This window comes from Saccopteryx leptura, chromosome 13 (genome assembly GCF_036850995.1).
Source record: "Saccopteryx leptura isolate mSacLep1 chromosome 13, mSacLep1_pri_phased_curated, whole genome shotgun sequence".
Lineage (NCBI taxonomy): Eukaryota > Metazoa > Chordata > Mammalia > Chiroptera > Emballonuridae > Saccopteryx > Saccopteryx leptura.
Window position 1 is genome coordinate 48,003,421 of NC_089515.1, and position 20,948 is coordinate 48,024,368.

The window sequence follows — 20,948 nt, forward strand, 5'->3', positions numbered from 1 at the left end:
TTTTCTTGTGGGAGAGACAGAGAGAGTCAGAGAGAGGGACAGATAGGGACAGACAGACAAGAACAGAGAGAGATGAGAAACATCAATTCTTCATTGCGGCTCCTTAGTTGTCCATTGATTGCTTTCTCATATGTGCCTTGACTGGGGGGCTACAGCAGACCGAGTGACCCCTTGCTCAAGCCAGTGACCTTGGGCTCAAGCTGGTGAGCCTTGCTCAAACCAGATGAGCTCGTGCTCAAGCTGGCGACCTCGGGGTCTTGAACCTGGGTCCTCCACATCCCAGTCTGATGTTCTATCCACTGTGCCACTGCCTGGTCAGGCTTACTTTTGATTTTTAGAGAGAGGATAGAGAGAGAGAAAGGCAGGGGGAGGAACTCATAGTAGTTGCTTCTTGTATGTGCCTTGACCAGGCAAGAGTGGGTTTCAAACCTGCAACCTAAACGTCCCAGGTCAACGCTTTATCCACTGCGCCACCACAAGTCAGTCTACATTTTAATATTTAGTGTGAAACATTTTAGACATATACAAAACAGAAAAGTTTAATATGGTAAGCCACCACTTACACATTATACAAATTCAAAAATGATTAAACCTATAGGCATTCTTATTTCATCTATACTTTTCACCCTAATCCCTAGATTACTTTGAACAAATCCCAGACATATTATTTTATCCATAAATATTATGTCTGTATATTTAAAAGATATGTGCTTTAAAAACCCTGCAAAAACATTAAATACCATAAAAGTAACTTCTTTCTAGTCTTCAATATTTGACCAATGTACCAAATTTCCCTGATTGTCTTTTTTTTTTTTTGATTGAGAGACAGGGAGGCAGAGACAGACTCCCACATGTGCCTTGACCGGATCCATCCTGCCAGCCCACCAGGGGGTGATGCTCTGCCCATCTTGGCATTGCTCCATTAGCAACTCGAGCCATTTAAATGCCTGAGGGCGGTGCATGGTACCATCCTCAGCTCCTGGGCCAACTTGTTCGGAAGGGGAAGAGAGAGATAGAGAGAAGGGAGAGAAAGAAGGGTGGAGAAGTAGATGGTCGCTTTTCCTGGGTGCCCTGACAGAGAATTGAACTTGAGACATCCGCACACCAGACCAATGCTCTTCCACTGAGCCAATCGGCCAGGGCCCCAGATTGTCTTAGAAAAGTGTATGTATGCGTGTTTGTACTTGTTTTGTTGGAATCGGGATGCAAACAGAACCCAGACATTGTATTTAATTGATTTAAGTGTCTTTTTTAATCTATAGGTTTCCTTCCGCTCTTTTTTTCTTTCTTTCACCTGACCATTAGTAAAAAAATGTATGTGTTTAAATTGATCCAGCCTGCTTTCCTGCTTCTGGATTCCATGCCATGTTTAGGGAAGATTTATTCCTCCACTCCCAAGATAGATACATTCAGCCCATGTTCTCTTCTGAATGCTTTCATATTTTTATATGTAAATCTCTGACCCATTTGGAATTTATTCTAGAGTATGGAGTGAAAAATGAGTCAAGTTTTGTATTTTTCCAAATGACTCCCCAAATTTCCCAGCACCATTTATAAAATATCTAGCCCCATAATGCTCCTCTTAATTCCTGCCTCCTCCCCTGTTCTTCAAGGAAGAACATTAGTGTCAGAAAGGTGGACAAATAGTCTGACCAGGTGGTGGTGCAGTGGATAGAGCATTGGCCTGGGATATTGAGGACCCAGGCTCAAAACCCTGAGGTTGCCAGCTTGAGTGTGGGATCATAGGCATGACTACATGGTCACTGGCTTGAGCCCAAGGTCGCTGGCTTGAGCAAGGGGTCGTTGGCTCTGCTGGAACCCCACCCTTCCTGGTAAAGGCACATATGAGGAAGCAATCAATGAACAACTAAGGTGCTGCAGTGAAGAATTGATACTTTTCATCTCTCTCCCTTCTTGTCTGTCTGTCCCTTTCTGTCTGTCTCTCTCTTGCTAAAAAAAAAAAGGTAGACAAATATTTCAAACATTCTAACAAACAAGGCAATCCATATTTCCTGCTGTAGAAAAACGTCCCTCATATTAATATTGGAAAACATCTAGAAGAGTATGCATTAAGAATCAGCTTTTGCTTAACAATTTCATATATATCGGTATATAATATATATATATGTATGTAACATGTATATATACAAACTCAGGGTGTAGCAAAAGTAGGTTTACAGGTGTGAGTATACAAAACACAGAGTTTATTCTTTTATTATTCATTATTAATTATTGTATTATTTTTTATATGAGTAACTGTAAACCTACTTTTGGCCTACCCTATACATATGTGTATACACACACACACACACACATATGTGTGTGTGTGTGTGTATTATATATATATATATAGGAAAATATCTGAAAGATTGTCTTCAAACCATCAATCATAATTAACAGTTTACCTCTTATAGTGGGATAGAGAAGGTAGAGTTTTAATTTTTCTTTGGATATTTTAGTATATATATATATTTATTATTTATTTTTAGCGAGAGAGAAAGAGAGAGAGAGAGAGAGAGAGAGAGAGAGAGAGAGACAGGGACAAACAGGAAGGGAGAGATATGAGAAACATCTACTCATAGTTGCAGCACCTTAGCTGTTCATTGATTGCTTTCTCATTTGTGCCTTGACTGGGGGTCTCCAGCTGAGCCAGTGACCCTTGCTCAAGCCAGAGAACTTGGGCTCAAGCCAGTGAACTTCGGCTTCAAGCCAGCAACGTCTGGGCTCAAGCTGGAGATCTCAGGTTTTCAAACCTGCGTCCTCAGCATCCCAGGTTGACGCTCTATCCACTGCACCACCACCTGGACAGGCAGTATTCCTATTTTTACAGTGACAACATATTATGTTTAAGAAAATTCAAATTTGAAAAGAAAAAGGTAGTTAGCATATCCTGAATTTCATTTAACAAATCTTTATTGAATTCCAGTACGTGTTCTGTGTCTGTGTTTTCCCACTCCATATTTTCAAATCAACTGTCTTCTCTCTCAGTTTCTTCCTCTCTGAAAAAAGAAAGCTTTAAAATGTACTCAGGCCTGCCTGACCTGGCAGTGGCGCAGTGGATAGAGCGTCAGACTGGGATGCAGAGGACCCAGGTTTGAGACCCCGAGGTCGCCAGCTTGAGCGCAGACTCATCTGGTTTGAGCAAAGCTCACCAGCTTAGACCCAAGGTCGCTGGCTTGAGCAAGAGGTTACTCGGTCTGCTGAAGGCTCGCGGTCAAGGCACATATGAGAAAGCAATCGATGAACAACTAAAATGTCGCAATGAAAAACCAATGATTGATGCTTCTCATCTCTCTCTGTTCCTGTCTGTCTGTCCCCATCTATCCCTCTCTCCGACACTGAAAAAACAAAAAACAAAAAATAAAAATGTACTCAGGCCTGACAGTTCGGAGACCCATGTTCCTGTTCCCACTTCTCCAGGCTAGCGTGTGAAGTTGGGTCGGTGTATGGCTTCTCTGACCCGCTAGACCTGTACTTATAAATTGGGGCTTTGATCACAGATCCAGTCAGCATTACGTTGTCCTTCTCTGGAATCCTGTGATCTGGTACTATTCAGATGTGCTCTGTGTGTGTCATATGACCAGTCCCATTCTAACTAGGTGGCCAAGTCCAGGAAGCTCCTGTTCTTTCAGCCTGATCGGGAAATAGTACGCATCGAGCGTTTCCTGTGTCTGGCGGTGCACATTCTGCAGACCAGGAGAGTGACTTATTTAATTTATATTTAATAACTATTATAGTTGGCAAATGGCAGGGCAATTTTGAGGGGGAGAATCTAAAGGGATCACATAAAGCTCCTGAATAATAAGGTTTTGTCGTTGGCTATTGAAGTTTGTCCATTTTTCCAACAATTTGTTTTGATTAAGTTTTTAATATAGCCTTTTGAAGTTTTATGAGTACAGTACAATTGCATTATAAATGGATTCAACTAAGGAAATTTAACTGTGTATGCAATTTGAGGGCTTCTTTTTCAGATAGCACGGACTTGAAAAGGAGCTGACTTCCTCATCTGGTGCCTAGCGAAGACACAGCTCTCTGTTCTAGTTTCACAGAAATTACTGCTTGCGTTAATCAGTGTGTGTCTGAGCACTGTATTTATTTATTTTGAAGGCTAAAAGCATTTTTATATTTGATTATGTCACTCTCCATCTTCTGTACAGTATTGATTTTTTAAGCACTAACTAAAGTGGTTTTCTTTTTACAAGTTTTCAGCGGTATTACTTCTTTAAAAATTTTGGGATAGATATCAGTCTATCTGCCAATAAAATGTTAATTCTGTATAGGTAACTTCATTCCAAGCTTTTGGAAATCTTTTATTCTTTAAATCAACTTAATTGAGATATAATTTACAAAGAATAAACTGCATCCAATGTGTTGTTGTTTTTTAATTTTAATTTTATTTTTTTACTATGACTATGTGACTATGTATGTCTATTTAATGGCTGCATAGTATTCAATATTCAACAATAAACATTTTTTTTTTTTTTTACAGGGACAGAGAGTCAGAAAGAGGGACAGACAGACAGGAACGGAGGGAGATGAGAAGCATCAATCATCAGTTTTTCGTTGCGACAACTTAGTTGTTCATCAGCCGCTCTCTCATACGTGCCTTGACCGCGGGTCTTCAGCAGTCCGAGTAACCCCCTGCTCGAGCCAGCGACCCTGGGCTCAAACAGGTGAGCTTTTTTTTTTTTCTCAAGCCAGATGAGCCCGCCCTCAAGCTGGCGACCTCAGGGTCTCGAACCTGGGCCCTCCGCATCCCAGTCCGACGCTCCATACACTGCGCCACCGCCCGGTCAGGCAACAATGAACTTTTTTTAAATGAGCTTATTGGAGTGAGTAATATATTTAGTAGACAATTAGACAATTAGAGCAATTCAATTTGGACTACATGAGTTTTCACATACAGGCTGCCATTGGTAGCTACTACATAAAATAAGTTTTTATTTTAATATATGTTAATTGCAGAAAATTTGAAAAAATATAGCAGTAGAAGAAGCTAGAACTCATCTCTAATTCCTCCACATGAAGATAACAACTGTAATGATTGTGAAGGGTATATAGCTCTCTGATATTATTTGATGCACATATATTTATGTGGTAGGATACACATCTGAGATATTATTCCAGGCACTTTCCTCCTCTGTATTCCCTTGTCCTCTGTGATGGGGTCATCCCTCATACCCCATTCACTCCATCACTTCATAAAGGTTCAACATTGCTTTGGGAAAGATATGTCAGAATTAAGAGCCTTGCATGTTAAGTTCTGGTATGTGAATATTTTGAGAGTTCATGTTCCAATGGGTTCAGTGCATGAAATCGCATAGAAGGGAAGAGGAGCCAGGCAATGAGGAATCTGCAGCCTGGGGGAAGGCTCTGGGAGGACACAGAGCACTTGCCGAGAGAGAAAGAGAGAGAGAGAGAGAGAGAGAGAGAGAGAGAGAGATGGATGGGGTCAAGAGGTACTGTGTGGGCCCTGGCCGGTTGGCTCAGTGGTAGAGCGTCGGCCTGGCGTGCAGAAGTCCTGGGTTCGAATCCCGGCCAGGGCACACAGGAGAAGTGCCCATCTGCTTCTCCACCCCTCCCCCTCTCCTTCCTCTCTGTCTCTCTCTTCCCCTCCCACAGCCGAGGCTCCATTGGAGCAAGGGTGGCCCGGGCGCTGGGGATGGCTCCTTGGCCTCTGTCCCAGGCGCTAGAGTGGCTCTGGTTGCAGCAGAGCGATGCCCCAGAGGGGCAGAGCATCGTCCCCTGGTGGGCAGAGCATCGCCCCCTGGTGGGCGTGCCGGGTGGATCCCGGTCGGGCGCATGCGGGAGTCTGTCTGACTGTCTCTCCCCGTTTCCAGCTTCAGAAAAATACAAAAAAAAAAAAAAAGAGGGACTATGTGGCTGGGAGAGGGCCCAGCAACGAGCTGCTGTCCAGCCTCTGCCCAAGCAAACACCATCTGTTGCTTGCAATGCAGAGCCTGGAGGGAGCTGTCAGGCCCCTCTGGCCACGGTGCCCCACGCGAGTAAGCATTTGTATTACCAGTGCCAAGGAACCAAGTTGGTGTTTCCTCCGTGCAACTGCACTAGGAACGCCCACAGGGATCAGCTAGTGGGTTTCTGGCTTATTGGTCAACTGGCATGAGTGTTGTCCATCTGTTCCCTGAGACGCTGCTAGTCGTCATCTCAGTTTCTTGTGTGACCTGGCCTGCTTCATTGGTCAATAACACTTGTGAGCCCAGCTGGAGCCTGGGTTCTGGACACCTGGAGCGGCAGGGGTGAGGTCATACAGAAAGACCCAGCCTCGCTTTCTCCGTGCAAGGGCATGAAATCAGCTCTCTGGGGCACTCACCCACCTCTTAGACATCTAAAATCAGGATCATATTGGAGGGCTTATTTGGAGACTGTCCTTCTCCACATTACAACCTAATCATGCAGTATCTTCCCAGAGTGACTTTAATGGTTTCAGAGCATGTGCAAGCACCATGATTTACTTTAAAACTCCTTTCTTGTTGGATGTTAAGGTGATTCCTGGTGTTTCTGCTGCTACAAATAATGTAACAATGGCTCTCCTTGTGAAAATCTCTGTGCATGTTTCCAAATTGAAAACAGATTCTTAAATAATGGCGGGCAATCACAAGATAAATACTGTGAACATTATTATCTGGGTTTTGGCCTAAGGTTTCCAGGATTATTAGTGGCCCATAAAGCAGCTGAGGCCCCAGCTGCATTGCAGATGGGCAAAGCCCAAAGAGGCTCAGTATGGACTGAACATACTGGATGGAGGAGGAAAGGCAGACACAGGAATATAAGATTGCCATGGAAACCTGCTTCCTGGCTAGAAACACTTCTTGGTATCTAACCCAGGTCTCGGAGTCTGTGATGACCTGTGTACCTGAAATGCGGTCTTACTTTGTGCTCAGCAGTTTCACAGGGACTCTGTGTCCCCGTTAGGCTTTGCCATCTCCCTGTGACTCGGAAAGTCCAATTTGAGTTGTCCTCACACATGAACAGAAAAGCCATGAAATATTAATGCTTTGTTACTGACTCTGCTGCGAACACTTAGAGAGCATCAGTCCCTTCGAAATCAATAAGCTTTGCATTATGCTTAAGAGAGCCACAGAGTCACACTTATCACTGCCCCTTGGGTTGTAGGGCAGGGGGGCTAGGAGCACAAACCTGAGCTGGATGCCAGTACTAGAAGGTGGCAGTCCCCCTTTCGACAATGTTTTTAATGCAGAACAAGTTCAATCAGGGCCAGAGGACAGGAATGTGTTCTCATCAAAAACTCAAGGCTTGTGAGCCTAATGTTTGAAGAAGCCCAACGGGTCAATGTGAATTTCCCCTCCACTTTGATGGTAGAAAAAAGGGAACGGTAGAATTTCAACATATTTTTATCTCTCTTTCCCTATGAGGAACACATATTTATTATAGTAAAGTGGGAGAATGCAGAGATATTAAAACTAAATTTTTTTTCCCTATTTAAATAGTTTGTTTTCAGAATTGTTTTAGATTTCACAGCAAAACTGAGCCCAGAAAGTTTGCTGAGTTCCCATATGTCCCATAAACCCACATATGCATAGCCTCCCCCATTATTAATACCTTGCACCAGAGTGGTACATTTCTTACAATCAGTGAACCACATTGGCAAATCATCATCACCCACTCTTTTTTTTTATTTTTGATCACCCACTCTTAATGTTGTATATTGGACAATGCATAATGACACTTATCCACCATACACACCTATCATACAAAGTAGTGTCATTGCCCTACAAATCCTCTGTGCTTCACCTAGTCCTCCCTGTGCCCCTAATCTATTTGTGTCTTTATATTTAAAGTGGGTTTCTTACAGACAACATAGAGCTGAGAATTGTTTTTTGATACACTCTGTCAATGTCTATCTTTTAATTAGAGTATTCACACTATTGACATTGAAAGTGATTACTGTGCCCTGGCTGGGTAGCTCAGTTGGTTAGAGTGTCATCCTGATACACCACAGGGGTGGGTTCCCTCCCTGGTCAGGGCACATACAAGAATCAATCAACGAATGCATAAATAGGTGGAACAACAAATTGATATTTCTTTCTCTCCCCCTTCCTCTCTCTCTAAAATCAATCAATCCATACAAAATAAAGTGATTATGATATAGTGGGGCTAATGTCTACCATATTTTCAGCTATTTTCTATTCATTGTCCTCGTTCTTTGCTCCTATTTCATTCACTCTTTTTCTGGTATTTGTGGTTTTAACTGAGCGTTTTATGTGATTCCATTTTTCTCTCCTTTTTTTAGCCTATCAGTTATACACATATTCACTTCTTTTTAGTGGTTTACATAGAGTTTACAATATATACTGCTCACAAAAATTAGGAGATGTTTTATCACTTCAGATTCATTTTGAAATATCTCCTAATTTTTGTGAGCAGAATATATTTACAGCTAACGCTAGTCCATTTGCAAATAACAGTATAATGCTGCATGGGCAACACAAGTGTCTTATAATAACAAAATTTTCCTAATTCCTCCCTGCTGTTCCTTGCTGGTACCTTGTGTCATCGCTGTCACTCATTTCACTGATACAGACATACATATATGCTTATATATGTTATTGTTTATGTATTAAATATACACTTATGCATTATATGTAATAAATAAGCATGCATAATCAAATACATGGTTGCTACTGTTATTTTTAACTTACTGAGAACTGATCTTACTGGTGTCAGTAAGATCAATCAAGAATAAGAAAAATAAAGGTTTTAAAAACTCATGGGCACAGACAACAGTGTGGTGTTTGCCGGTCGGTGGTGGCGGGGAAGATGGAGGAGGGTGTGGCGGGGACAAACGGTGACCAACAAAGACTTAGCTTGGCGGGGGCGGGGAGGGGGGGGATGAACACAATACATTGTACCGATGACGCACTGTAGAATCAGGCACCTGAAACATGTATAACTATGTTAACCATAAAATTCAATTAAAAATATTAAAACTTAAAAAAAAAAGTTATTTACCTTCATCCATCCCTTTGCCTAGGTCAGAATTTCTGACCTGTACTAATTTCCTTCTGTTTCTGGAGAGGACATGATGGCCGGTGGACCTGTGAGTTGGACCCGGATAATTTGAGGGTCCTCATCCCTTCCGGGGTCCCTGGATTTGTATGTCCTGCTCTCCCACAGTGGGAAACCATTTTTGAAGATGAAACCTTGAGAGAGCCATGGGCTGTTGACATCCTCTGGACGTTAAGCGACTGGACCTGGTAGAGCAGGGGTCAGGAAACTTTTTGGCTGAGAGAGGCATGAACGCCACATATTTTAAAATGTAATTCCGTGAGAGCCATACAATGACCCGTGTACATTACACATTATCCAATAAAAATTTGGTGTTGTCCCGGAGGGCAGCTGTGATTGGCTCCAGCCACCCACAACCATGAGCGGTAGGAAATGAATGGATGGTAATACATGAGAATGTTTTATATTTTTAACGTTATTTATTTATTTTTTCATTTTTCTGAAGCTGGAAACAGGGAGAGACAGTCAGACAGACTCCCGCATGTGCCCAACCGGGATCCACCCGGCACGCCCACCAGGGGCGACGCTCTGCCCACCAGGGGGTGATGCTCTGCCCATCCTGGCGTCGCCATGTTGCGACCAGAGCCACTCTAGCGCCTGAGGCAGAGGCCACAGAGCCATCCCCAGCGCCCGGGCCATCTTTGCTCCAATGGAGCCTTGGCTGCGGGAGGGGAAGAGAGAGACAGAGAGGAAGGTGTGGCGGAGGGGTGGAGAAGCAAATGGGCGCTTCTCCTGTGTGCCCTGGCCGGGAATCGAACCAGGGTCCTCCTCACGCTAGGCCGACGCTCTACCGCTGAGCCAACCGGCCAGAGCTATTTATTTATTTATTTATTTATTTCTTATTAAAGATTTGTCTGCGAGCCAGATGCAGCCATCAAAAGAGCCACATCTGGCTCACAAGCCATAGGTTCCCGACCCCTGCCGGTAGAGGCTTCCAGATAAACTCTGAAGATTCTGGAGGGCGATTTGGAGAGCGACTCCTCTCAGACAAGTCTTCGTTAGCAAGTCCCTTTGCTTGTTGTTTTTTTTTAAATGTTTATTTTATTGAATTTGGATCTAGAGGAAGGGAGAAAGACAAGAGCATTGAGCTGTTTCAGGAATCGAACCTACAACCTCTGCGCTTTGGGATGATGTTCCAACCAACTGAGCAATCCTGCCAGAGAGTCTTTTTGTTGGTTACAGTGCGACTTACCAACCTGGAGTGGCTTTCCTCTGTCCCCGCTGTCTGTGTGTGGGGACGCTTCCAGAGTTTACGTGGGAGCTCTGAGGTTTCCCACCAATACCTTCCCTGTGAAGAATTCCTTATAAATATTTCCCGCAAGGCAAGTCTGCTGCCAACACAGTCCTTCCGGGGCTGTCTGTCTGAGAAAGTATTTATTCTTCACGTTTGAAGGATCATTTCTCAGAATACAGAATTCTAGGTTGGTCTCTCTCTCTCTCTCTCTCTCTTTCCTCCCTCCCTCCCTCCCTCCCTTCCTTACTTCCTTACTTCCTTCCCTCCCTCCCTCCCTCCGCCCCTCCTCCTTTCTTGCCTTTCTCTCAGCACTTCAACTTTTACCCTCTCTTCTTGCTTGCCTGCTGTAAAACCGGTGGCTGAGGCCAGGCAGGTCCACGCTGGATTCGGGCAGATGGTGGAGAAACTGCGGAGCTGGTTTAATAGAGTCTGGCAACGGGGGACAACTAAACCAGTAGGGGAAACCGTTTCTCAGGCAAACGAACAGCGAAAACGACCCCTCACAGTGATGGCAGGCAATCCGCCATCCGCCTGAGCGCGAGCACCTGTAGGTTTACATAGACTATACACACGTGGTGCTGCTGCGTGCTCACGCGCTGATCAGGCAAAGTGCTTGCAGCCCGTAAACCAGCGAGCAAGCCTAACACAGCTCTTCCCAACATCTGTCTTCTGAGAAGTTGGACGGCATTTTAAACTTTATTCCTGAATAGATTGTCTTATTTTTTCCCCCCCCCCCAGGCTTTTTTCCAAGATGTTTTATTTCTCGTTTTCCACCGTTTTGAATATGATACGCCTGTAAACAAATCCAAAAGGCTCTGGAGTGAAAAGGACTTTATTCAGGCCCCAGAAGACAAAGAAATCCAAAGCGCGCTTCGCTGAGCACAAGGGGCGACTGTCCTGTCACACAAAGTTCCCGCCCAGGTTCCTAACTGGGTCGGATTTATGTAAATGAAGTGCCAAAGTGCGCTTTGATTGGTTCAAATTGTGACGTCCTGATTGGTCAGCCTTACGAGTTCTGATTGGTCGTGACAGACCAGTTCTGATTGTCTGATTGGGCAGGGCAGGTTCTCAGTCCCTAGGTGGAAAGTGGAAGAAGATTCAGACCTTGTTGAAAGAGCCGACAAAGCGTGGGAAGCTGAGTTCACTCGGAGATTCTAACCCGTATGCAGAGAAGTGAGAAGCTCCTATGTGCATATGGCTGCTCTTCTCTCATTATCCATTCTGGGCTCTGGGTTGACTATGGGGAGTCCTCAGCAGATAAATTCCTTCTGTGGGGTCATGACCAATGAATTCGTCTTCTCACAATACACATGCCTAAGGGTGGTTTTTTCCTTGTATTTATCTTGCCTGTTCTCTGAGCTTCCTGGGTCTGTGGTTTGGTGACGTTAATATGGGAAAATTCTCAGCTATTATTGCTTTGAGTGTGCCTTCTGTTTCTTTCTCTGGTCTCCTCCCATTACTTGCGTGTTATACCTTTTATAGTTGTCCCCCAGTTCTTGGATAGTCTGTTCCAGGCCCCCCCCCCCCCCCCCAGCCTTTTCTCTTCTTTGCTTTTGGGTTTTGGAAGTTTCTATTGAATATCCTCAAGCTCACGGATCCCTGCTCCCCCACCCACAGCCACATCCAATGCCCTAATCAGCCCATCAAAAGCATTCTTCATTTCTGTTACAGTGTTTTGATTTCTAGTATTTCTTTTTGATGCTTTCTTAGAATTTCCATCTCTCTGCTTACGTTATCCATCTGTTCTTGTACATTACTTGCTTTTTCCTTTGCATATTAATAATTGCAGTTGTTTTTAAATTCGTGATCAGATCATTTCCACTGCCATAGAGGAGTGTGGTTCTGTCTCTTCCCACTGTGTGTTTTGCCTTTTAATATGCCTTCTAATATTTTTGTTGTTGTTGAAAGCTGGGCGTGATGTACCGGGTAAGAGGAACTGTGGTAAAGAGGCTTTTAGTGATGGGGTGGTTAGGTGTGGGGGGAGGGAGGGGAAGCGTTCTGGTGTCCTGTGGTTTACATCTTAGTCTTTCAGCAAGCTTTGTGACCCTTAGCTATGAACTTCACAATTGCCTCTCAGTCCCTGTCCCTGAGGTGTGACAAGGTGACTCTCGGGGGCTGGAGTTGATGTTTTCCCCTTTCCTGAGGTTGGTTAGGCTCTGACACAATAGTTTCTCTTGAGGGTAGGCTTTGTTAGAAAGAGAAAAACGCTCTGGTATTTTTATTTTAAGAATGTATGTTTTACAACTTAACCAGTTCATATGGAAATAAATCTACAAACCACCAAGGATCAAATAACTTTTTAAAAAGATCTTTAAAAAAAAAATGATCCTGTGCACAGTATTGAACTAACTATTGAAGTGTCACTCTCAGTAAAACAGGGAATCAGAAAATCAGAAGGCCACAACAAAATATACACAACATAAAAATAAATAGCATTTCCCTTTCCAGTACTGGCTGGGAAGGTTCACACAGCCTTTGCAGCAGGTGCAGAGAATCCCTATCCCTGTGTGCCGCTGGCCTGGGCCCCTAGGAAATGTGTGCAAGGCAGAAGGGTGAGGGCCCGAGCCCAGCGGGAGAATGTAAGGGGCCCACAGAGTGTCTCAACGGGGGCTCAGCATTGCAGTAATTTAACTCAATACTCATACCCCTGTTTCTGATCGTGCCCCACAGGACAATTAGTTGGTTATTAGCATTTCTAAATAAAGGTTCAGTCAGTTCCCTGGTGCAGAATTAAAGAGACTAGTCAGGAGACAGCTTCTCCATATGTCTGTTTAGCAAAGGTCCTACAAAGCAGCCTGATCGGTGGTGGCACAGTGGATCAAGTGTAGACCCGGAATGCTGATGTTACTGGTTGGAAACCCTGAGGTCTCTGGCTCTGAGCGTGGGCTCGTCAGCATGGGGTCGATGATCCACATGATCTGAAAGATTGCCAGTTTGAGCCCAAAGGTCGCTGGCATCAAAAGCCCCAGGTTGCTGGCTGAGCAAGGGGACACTGGCATGGCTTCTCACCCTCTCTCCTTTCCTCTCTCTCTTTCAAAAAAAAAGAAAAAGAAAAAGAAAAAAGGTCCTACAAAGCAGCAAGAGAGGCCCCCAGTCTGGAGACAAACAAATGTAGAAATGGCCACATTGCCTCTTCCACTTGCTGGAAGCATGAATGTATTTTTCTTCTCATCTTCCCTGTGAAAACCTGATTGAGCCCCTGAAGAAAAACTTCACAAAAGGGTGGGGGCCCTTGATGACTGGATCACCCTAGAATTTTGATCTCACAGACTGTTTGCACTGAGCCTCCAGCCATTTGTCAGTCACACTTCAGTTTTCCTGTCCTGCCGCCAGCACCTGTGGAGGTTTCCACTCATGGGATTCTGGCTTTGATAAGTGGAGATTCTCTGTATTTGCCTGTCTGTCTTGCCAATGTTGGGAGTAGTGGTTTGACATGTGACTTTGCTTTTCATATGAATCAAAGAAGAGTGGTTGATTTTTCAGGTTTTTTTTGTTATTGTTGTTGTTGTTTTTTGCAGCTGGAATTCTCAAATACTGCAGGTGGGATTGTAAATTTGGTACTAAAACAAAACATACACATAACCTGTAACCTAGCAATTCTGCTCCTCGTTACATACTCAAAAGAAAAGAATGCATATGTTCACCAAATATTCACAGTGGCTTTATTCATAAAAACTAAAAACTGGACACAATTAAAATGTCTACCTCCAGAAAAGAGAGAAATGAATTCTGTTATACTCAGGCATGGGAGTACTATGCAGCAATAAAAAAGGAAATGACTGAGATGTGTAACAATATGGATGAACCCCATAGATATTATTTTAAGTAAAAGAAGCCATATACAAAAGAATACATGCTGGATGATCCCATTCATATATATGTATAATTCAAGAACAAGCAGTACTAACTGACACTGAAAGATACGAGTGTAGTTGTAACATCTGGGAGGGAGGGTGAGTGATTATTGCCTGGGAAGAAGCATAAACGTACCTCTGGACAACAGACTGTTCTACTTATTAATCTGATGGTGGCTGTACTAAAGTATATCGAGCAGACACTATATGTTGTGTGCAATGTGCACAAGTGGCAAATAAGAGAGATGTTTACACTATAGTGAGGAAGACAGCCATTAGGTGACTAACTTCAGTGACCTGTGTTGGGTGTGTTGGTAGAGGACATAGTGGTGGCTCTAGGTGCATGGAACAGAGAACTCGGTTATTGCAGGGAAGAGGGGAGTCTTCCTGGACGGAGAGATGGCATGACTCAGAACGCGCAGGCATTAGGCAGGGATGAGAAGATTGGGAGGAAGAGAACATTCTAGGTACACTATTGGGAACAATATGTACTAAGGCCTGGAGGTGAGAGAGTGAGGCATGTCGAAGTAATTAAAAGGCTGGAGAACAGGAGAAAAGATGGTGATGGAGAGGAAGGCTGTGGGGGTCAGCAGGGCCCTGCTCTTTGGTGACTAAATGAGAAGTATTAAAAATATCTCGGCTTGTCTGAGGGCACTGTGAAGCTTATGCATAGTTTTAGGCAGGAAAAAGTTAAGATCACATTGACATTTTAAGAAATGAGTCTAGGCCCTGGCCGGTTGGCTCAGTGGTAGATCGTCGGCCTGGCGTGCAGAAGTCCCAGGTTCGATTCCCAGCCAGGGCACACAGGAGAAGTGCCCATCTGCTTCTCCACCCCTCCCCCTCTCCTTCCTCTCTGTCTCTCTCTTCCCCTCCCGCAGCGAGGCTCCATTGGAGCAAAGATGGCCCAGGCGCTGGGGATGGCTCCTTGGCCTCTGCCCCAGGCGCTGGAATGGCTCTGGTCGCAACAGAGTGACACCCTGGAGGCGCAGAGCATCGCCCCCTGGTGGGCAGAGCGTAGCCCCCTGGTGGGCGTGCCGGGTGAATCCCGGTCAGGTGCATGCTGGAGTCTGTCTGACTGTTTCTCCCCGTTTCCAGCTTCAGAAAAAAAGAAAAAGAAAAAAAAAAAAAAAAGAAATGAGTCTAGGAGCCTGACCAGGTGGTGACACAGTGGATAGAGCATCGGACTGGGATGCCGAGGACCCAGGTTCGAGACCCTGAGGTCGCCAGCTTGAGTGCGGGCTCATCTGGTTTGAGCAAAAGCTCACCAGCTTGGACCCAAGGTCGCTGGCTTGAGCAAGGGGTTACTCGGTCTGCTGAAGGCCCACGGTCAAGGCACATATGACAAAGCAATCCATAAACAACTAAGGTGTTGCAATGCGCAACAAAAAACTAATGATTGATGCTTCTCATCTCTTCATTCCTGTCTGTCTGTCCCTATCTATCCCTCTCTCTGACTCTCTCTCTGTCTCTGTAAAAAAAAAACCCCAAAAAACAAAGATAATGAGTCTAGGAGGCTGAGCGGTGGGAGCCCTTGAGGTGGTCCGGGTAAGAGGCGACTGGGTCTGAAGCAGGGAAGGGGCAGAGGAGCTGGCCAGCAGTGTGACTGGAGCAATAGCGAGGGGGTGGACAAGAACACCTTGGGATGGTGCGCCGTGCGGGGTCCCGGAGGTGGAAGAGTCTTTCAGGGTCTGGCTCCATATCGGGCATTATTGCAAAGGAAAGTAGTTTCTTCCCCGGGAGGAGGCCAGGAACCTGAGGCTTGTTGTTTGATTTCACCTCTGACTTTCCAGTGTCATTTCTCTGCCTCCTAGAAGGAGGCATGTTCTTAAAAGAGCCATTCAGTAGAATTAGCTGGCCTGTTTTCCCCGTGGAGGTGGGGTGGTGGTGGTGGACCGGGTAGGGGGGCCTCCCTGTCTTTCTCCTTCCCTCCACTCCTCAAGTAGGTTATTTTCAGTCCCCTGATGTGGCCACAAGGACAGAGCCATTTAACCACACCCATGATCTCCTTTGGGGGTGGGGCCATCAGAGGATTTTCCTTCCCTGGAATTAAAGACCTGCCCTCTGACCTGTCCTAGTTTGGAGTTGGTGAGTGGGGAATCCCCTCACCCCAGAGGAGGTAGAGAGTGTCAAGATAGATGACTTCCATAATCAGTTGCTACAAAAATTCTCAAAACTCGATAAAAAAAGAAGTTTAACATCTACTAGTCTGCAGATCCAGAAAGCCTGGGATCCGGGTGGGTCTCCTTCCCACTGAGCTATCCCGAGTTCTCCGCCTGGAATCAGAAGGGGATTTAGAAGCGAAGAGCTGCCCCTAGCGAATACCTTGCATGCTCAGGCAGGAAAGAAAGCGGGTGAGGATCTGATCCCGCAGACGGGAGCCTCCGCCCTGCGTGCTCCGCGTGGAGGAGGCGCGCTGCAGCGCTGCGCCTGGCCCGGAGGGGGGGGGGGGCAGGCGCCGGCGTGGGCGCTGTGTTGCAGGTGCGACTCCCGCGGACTCCTGCCTCTGTTGGGATTGCCAGGGCTGCCGCTGCTTCGCCTGCACCCGGTGGCGGCCGCCTGCGGATTGCCCACCCAGGTAGGGGATGGCGCTGCTCGCTCCCGTGCGTGCAGACTCGCCTGCGCGCAGGCTGGGGGCTTCCGGGCTCGCCTGCCGTGGCTGAAACATACAAGCTGGTACCTCTGGATGTTGGTAGTAAATGGCACAAAAGACTGGGGAGAATCTTGGAAAAGCGAAGACTTGCTGCCCTCCGCTCGGGGCTGCGCGCTTCTGTAAAGGTGGCGTTCCTAAGGGCTGTTTTGAACACCCCGTTTGAACTGTTAGCTCCATACATAGTTTTGTAACTTATTCGACTAATATTTCTAACTCCGTTTCACTAAGCCACCGCTTTTAGTTTCAATTCTACCCCTAGGAGATGCTTTTTGTTGTCACTGTTGGCTTATTCTTCAAGAACAGATGAGAAACACGCGAACACCTGGTGGCTCTGGGTTGGGATTCATGAATGTGCATTTGTGTGCGTGGAGGGCGCCCTCCGCGGGAGTGGGAGCGGCTTCTTAGGGACGCAGAGGATTTGTTTGTAGATGGATTTCAGCGCAAGGGAAAGAACACGATTTGTTCTGCAGGGCTGCGCGAGCAAATGCCTTTAGCCAGGGAGGAGCAAGGCACGGCTGTTTCTTCCGCAGACCGGTATTAGATATCTCTGCTGTCCAGGGTTCAGCCGAGCTGCTGAAACGCGATCCTTTAACCAGAAATCACAGATGCAAACTAGCTCCGTTGACAGGTAACTTAACCGGTGTCTTGGGCTCTGATGGGATTGGGTGGGGCGCTGTGGAATGCCTGCTCGTTTTTCTTTTTCTTTTTCTGAAGCCTGTTGGGGAGGTAAATGTGGGTGGCTCTGAGGTCGCGGGAGTGGCAGGTGAGGGATGAGAGGTGTGTGTGTATGGGAGAGAACTGGTCATTGTCATCAGTTCAGTGGCCCTTCTGGTCTGCAGTGGTCTCTGGGATGTTTGGGCTTCCTGCCCTTTGGATGAGAGGTGACTTGTCCTGTTGGCTCCAGCCAATGCAGCGGATACAGTGGAGGGTCTTTCTGCATCTTTCTTGAGTCAGCAAATACTCACCCGGCCCGGGTACATGCCAGAGGCTGGATTAATCCTCGGGGGAGGCAGAGGTGATGCAAACACAGTCCACACTCCCCCTGTAGCTCACACCTGGTGGGGGAAAAACACCTGTAATGATGAGGTATGATAAGTTTAGTAATGCAGGTTTGCAAAGAGAGGGGTGCGGGCAGAGAAGGAGTAGGAATTCATTGTGGCAGGAGTGGTTTAAAAAATGAAGCCTTCATCAATGAGGCATGGCGTGGGTCTCAGTAGGAATGGGGTCCCTCTCTTGGTCCCATGTCTGTGAGCCACCCAGATCATCCTCCCACCCACCAACATCTGGCTGGGCACAGCGTTACCGGTCATAGCAGAGCTGGCATTTGTAGTACGTGACCAGACCCCAGTAGTCACAGACCGACCTAGGCCGACACCAAAGGAGAAATGCATTCAGTGCGGGTCAGGCTATGCTTTTTTGTTTGTTTGTTTGTTTGTTTTAAGTGGATTGTTTTTAAAGTTCTAGGACCAGGAAGGTTTTGAAACAGTAGTTCACCAAAGCAGGGATTCTGGAAAATTCTTTGGAAGCCTCAGAGCAGATGAGTATCTGCTTTTTCCCTCCCTTGGGTCTCTGACCTGTCTGCTTGTCCCAGCCCAATTCGAAGAGAAGCTCTGACTGTGTCTCTACCTGGTGGACTGAAGGAAAGCTAAATCTGTTGCTACTGATCTTCTCTGGGAGATGGAAATCCAGCCTCATGGATGTTCCCTCCTGGACAAAAGCTGTGATGGGTAATGAAAAATGATAGAACGCAGAGCTCTGTGTTACGCATGTTTGCCAGTAAAGCGTATCACATGCGTTTTGTCACCTAAACAAACCATCGTTAAGGTATTTAAAAAGCAGACTTGTGCCCTTCAAGGAGTGTGGGCTGGATGATCAGACAGACCTAGCTGAGTGTCTCAGGCTGGTTCCTTAGCCTCTCTGAGCTTTGCTTTCCTGTATGTCTGTGTAATGGAGATAGCAACAAAGTTGTTATAAGAATGATGTCGTAGATACTTAAAAATATTCATTCATTGTGAAATGATTGTCATGTGCAAATAACTGGGCATGAGTAGGTGCTCAAGAAATGGCAGTTTATTCAATGAGTGCCTACTATGTGCTAGGAACTGCCCTATGTGAGGGGAGTACACATTTGAACTAAATAATCTCTCTCAAAGAGCTTAACTGGTGTGTGTGTGTGTGTGTGTGTGTGTGTGTGTGTGTGTGTGTGTAAGATAATGGACAAATAAATAACTAGATAGTGTATCAGCCGATGATGCATTATAATGGAGAGAATTAAAGTAAGGTTAAAAAGAATTGGGAGTGCTGCCAGAGGGCATGTTAAGGATTGTTATTTTTTTTTGCAGCTTGGTCAGGGAAGGCTTTGCTAAGTGACATTTGACCAGAGCCCTGGGGAATGAGGGGGAGCCAGGCAGATGTCTAAGGGTGAGCATTCTGGGCATTTTGAACCTTTGTCTGTGTTTGTTTCCTTTCTCTTCACAATGAAAGAAAGGGTGACCTTTACTGAATAGTCCCGCAGGTATTGTCCTTCCTGGTTATTTATTATCCCTTTTTCCCTGAGAACAATAATAGTTTCTATGGTTATAGAAAGGTGTTGGAATCAACTGAAATGCACAGACCTCTGATGCACCACAGAATTCATTTATATAATATCATATGATGAATTTGTTTGAGGCTTTCATCTTATAGGCTTAATGTGAAGATCAGTTCACTGCCAAGTCCCTTGGAGACTTTGTTTTTCCAAAGAGTTCCACCCCACAGGGTGAATCTTGCATCCTCAGTGCTGTAGGGCTTCTGCAGAGTGTTTCATGGACAGAAGTGGGGCCAGATGCTTGAGAACTTTGTCAGAGTGTCTGTGAAATAGGATGTGGTGAGGTAGGGTCAGGATCAGTGTGGCTGGCTGAGTGTCCCCTAAGTCACCTCGGAAGGTGACATTTACCCCTGTGAATTTCCCCCATGTGAGGTTTTGGTTTTAGTCTCGCTGCCTCAGGAACCTGATCTGTCTCTCTGGGTCACATGACCGTGAGCTGGCTCACCTGCATGCCAGTCTATTGGTTTGCAGTGGCTGAGATATTGTTTGGCACGGCTAGTGTGTCTTCCTCCTGCAGATTTCCCTTCACGAGAACTAACTCACAAGGAGAAGGGTTCCCTGGTGAACACATACTCGGAGCAAAGAGCTTAGGTGTCTACTATAAAGACTGCTTGCACCACACACATTAGGGGTGATCTTGCTGAGGGGACTACAGAACAAACCACTCCAACACTTAGTGGCTTAAGACAGCAATCATTATTTCCTTACATGTCTGCGGAGTGGCTGGGCAGTTCAACAGACCTGGATTGTGCTTGGTTGATCTCAGCTGGGTTTGCTCATGTGATTTTGGTCTGCTGATGGTCTGGCCGAGGGATGGCTGCTTTAGGGTGACGTCAGCTGGGATGACTCGACTCTGCTCCATGTGATCTCTCATCTGCCAACAGGTGAGCCATGTTGATATGGAAGGTTAGGGGTCCAAGCGAGAGTGGACATCTGCAGGATCTCTTGAGCTTATAACTGGCATACTGTCACTTCATTCTTGTATGTAGACAAAACTAAGTCACAAGACCAGCCCAGAGTGAAGGAATAGGGAGTAGATTCCACTTTTTTTTTCTTCTTTTTTGAAGTGAGAGTAGGGGAGAAAAAAAGACAGACTCTCACATGTGCCCTGACCAGGACCCACCCAGCAACCCCCTCTGGGGCCAATGCTCTGCCCATCTGGGGCCATGCTTGCAACTGAGCTATTTTTAGTGCCTGAGGCAGAGGCCCCACAGAACCATTTCAGTGCCCAGGGTTGATGTGCTCAGATCAGTACTGAGCCATGGCTGCGGGAGAAGAAGAGAGAGAAAGCGAAGGGGGAATGGGAGGGGTGGAAAGCAGATGGTCTTCTCCCGTGTGCCCTGACCAGGAATCGAACCTAGGACATCCACAGGCTGGGCCAATGCTCTACCACTGTGTCAACCAGGTAGGGCTAGACTCCCCTTCTTGAAGGGAGGAGTGACTTAGTCATATTACGAATAACGTGAATCCAGGGAGAGGAAGGGTTGGGGATATTTTTTGCAATCTCTTTACTGTAAGGACCTTAATATTTAAAGCCCTCTTGGTTAAGGCTCCTATTTCCCCTGGTCTCTGCTT

General features: G+C 45.9%; 1 protein-coding gene across 7 annotated transcripts in view; it reads left to right on the forward strand.

Annotated features, from left to right (window-relative positions):
- Positions 1-16,236: 16,236 nt before the first annotated feature.
- The window catches only part of SV2B (synaptic vesicle glycoprotein 2B), a 139,809-nt gene continuing 135,097 nt past the window's right edge, over positions 16,237-20,948 (forward strand). For 3 of the 7 annotated variants that reach the window (XM_066354709.1, XM_066354710.1, XM_066354707.1), the window contains exon 1: positions 17,237-17,414. The gene's annotated coding sequence lies outside the window, so the exon portion shown is untranslated. Of the gene's footprint in view, positions 16,371-16,391; positions 16,488-16,574; positions 16,712-17,236; positions 17,415-20,948 lie in introns of those variants that run through there. The other 4 variants (XM_066354711.1, XM_066354708.1, XM_066354713.1 and 1 more) reach the window with 3 other exon arrangements.